The following is a 2,500-nucleotide window of genomic DNA, read 5'->3' as shown; positions in this document are numbered from 1 at the left end:
CACAAACATTTTGAGAGAAATTGTTTCCTATTACGATGACACCATTTCTTAATTAGGCATCTTCAACAGCTTGAGAGGAGTCCAAATGGATCATGTTCAGAGACAGGTACACGTTAATGTGGACAACCAGGAAGGTACTCTCAATCTTTTCACCATAAGTCAGACGCCTTATCCATAACAACATGTTTTCACTTCTTGCTGATCGAACCACACACACTTTGAGACAGACTGTTTCCTACAACATGTGAACAACTTTTTTCCATCAAGCATTTTAGACAGCTTTGAGATGGCTTGTTTGGAAAAACCTTTTGGCTTTTCAACAGCAATAAAGATCTATCAAGTAACATCGAATTGATGACAACCACAAAGGGACTCGAACCCTTAATCTTCTGATCCGAAGTCAGACACCTTATCCATTAGGCCACGCGGTCTCTTGTTCCAGAGTAACCACAAACATATTGAGAGAAATTGTTTCCTATTACGATGACACCATTTCTTAATTAGGCATCTTCAACAGCTTGAGAGGAGTCCAAATGGATCATGTTCAGAGACAGGTACACGTTAATGTGGACAACCAGGAAGGTACTCTCAATCTTTTCACCATAAGTCAGACGCCTTATCCATAACAACATGTTTTCACTTCTTGCTGATCGAACCACACGCACTTTGAGACAGACTGTTTCCTACAACATGTGAACCACTTTTTTCCATCAAGCATTTTAGACAGCTTTGAGATGGCTTGTTTGGAAAAACCTTTTGGCTTTTCAACAGCAATAAAGATCTATCAAGTAACATCGAATTAAAGACAACCACGAAGGGACTCGAACCCTTAATCTTCTGATCCGAAGTCAGACACCTTATCCATTAGGCCACGCAGTCTTTTGTTCCAGAATAACCACAAACATATTGAGAGAAATTGTTTCCTATTACGATGACACCATTTCTTAATTAGGCATCTTCAACAGCTTGAGAGGAGTCAAAATGGATCATGTTCAGAGACAGGTACACGATAATGTGGACAACCAGGAAGGTACTCTCAATCTTTTCACCATAAGTCAGACGCCTTATCCATAACAACATGTTTTCACTTCTTGCTGATCGAACCACACACACTTTGAGACAGACTGTTTCCTACAACATGTGAACAACTTTTTTCCATCAAGCATTTTAGACAGCTTTGAGATGGCTTGTTTGGAAAAACCTTTTGGCTTTTCAACAGCAATAAAGATCTATCAAGTAACATCGAATTGATGACAACCACGAAGGGACTCGAACCCTTAATCTTCTGATCCGAGTCAGACACCTTATCCATTAGGCCACATGGTCTCTTGTTCCAGAATAAACCACAAACATTTTGAGAGAAATTGTTTCCTATTACGATGACACCATTTCTTAATTAGGCATCTTCAACAGCTTGAGAGGAGTCCAAATTGATCATGTTCAGAGACAGGTACACGTTAATGTGGACAACCAGGAAGGTACTCTCAATCTTTTCACCATAAGTCAGACGCCTTATCCATAACAACATGTTTTCACTTCTTGCTGATCGAACCACACACACTTTGAGACAGACTGTTTCCTACAACATGTGAACAACTTTTTTCCATCAAGCATTTTAGACAGCTTTGAGATGGCTTGTTTGGAAAAACCTTTTGGCTTTTCAACAGCAATAAAGATCTATCAAGTAACATCGAATTGATGACAACCACAAAGGGACTCGAACCCTTAATCTTCTGATCCGAAGTCAGACACCTTATCCATTAGGCCACGCGGTCTCTTGTTCCAGAGTAACCACAAACATATTGAGAGAAATTGTTTCCTATTACGATGACACCATTTCTTAATTAGGCATCTTCAACAGCTTGAGAGGAGTCCAAATGGATCATGTTCAGAGACAGGTACACGTTAATGTGGACAACCAGGAAGGTACTCTCAATCTTTTCACCATAAGTCAGACGCCTTATCCATAACAACATGTTTTCACTTCTTGCTGATCGAACCACACGCACTTTGAGACAGACTGTTTCCTACAACATGTGAACCACTTTTTTCCATCAAGCATTTTAGACAGCTTTGAGATGGCTTGTTTGGAAAAACCTTTTGGCTTTTCAACAGCAATAAAGATCTATCAAGTAACATCGAATTAAAGACAACCACGAAGGGACTCGAACCCTTAATCTTCTGATCCGAAGTCAGACACCTTATCCATTAGGCCACGCAGTCTTTTGTTCCAGAATAACCACAAACATATTGAGAGAAATTGTTTCCTATTACGATGACACCATTTCTTAATTAGGCATCTTCAACAGCTTGAGAGGAGTCAAAATGGATCATGTTCAGAGACAGGTACACGATAATGTGGACAACCAGGAAGGTACTCTCAATCTTTTCACCATAAGTCAGACGCCTTATCCATAACAACATGTTTTCACTTCTTGCTGATCGAACCACACACACTTTGAGACAGACTGTTTCCTACAACATGTGAACAACTTTTTTC

General features: G+C 39.8%; 4 non-coding genes across 4 annotated transcripts; all 4 read right to left on the bottom strand.

Annotated features, from left to right (window-relative positions):
- Positions 1-358: 358 nt before the first annotated feature.
- On the bottom strand, positions 359-431 carry trnar-ucg (transfer RNA arginine (anticodon UCG)). Its single transcript has one exon. It is a non-coding gene; the product is annotated as a tRNA-Arg (tRNA).
- A 375-nt stretch (positions 432-806) lies between these two features.
- Positions 807-879, bottom strand: trnar-ucg (transfer RNA arginine (anticodon UCG)). The gene has a single exon. It is a non-coding gene; the product is annotated as a tRNA-Arg (tRNA).
- An 823-nt stretch (positions 880-1,702) lies between these two features.
- Positions 1,703-1,775, bottom strand: trnar-ucg (transfer RNA arginine (anticodon UCG)). The gene has a single exon. It is a non-coding gene; the product is annotated as a tRNA-Arg (tRNA).
- Positions 1,776-2,150: 375 nt separating this feature from the next.
- trnar-ucg (transfer RNA arginine (anticodon UCG)) lies at positions 2,151-2,223 on the bottom strand. Its single transcript has one exon. It is a non-coding gene; the product is annotated as a tRNA-Arg (tRNA).
- Between the last annotated feature and the right edge of the window lie 277 nt (positions 2,224-2,500).

The sequence above is a fragment of the Hypomesus nipponensis genome, chromosome 15, assembly GCF_054491055.1.
Source record: "Hypomesus nipponensis isolate SF chromosome 15, ASM5449105v1, whole genome shotgun sequence".
Lineage (NCBI taxonomy): Eukaryota > Metazoa > Chordata > Actinopteri > Osmeriformes > Osmeridae > Hypomesus > Hypomesus nipponensis.
The sequence above is the reverse complement of the archived record's forward strand: the minus strand, read 5'-3'. Positions and strand labels throughout refer to the sequence as shown.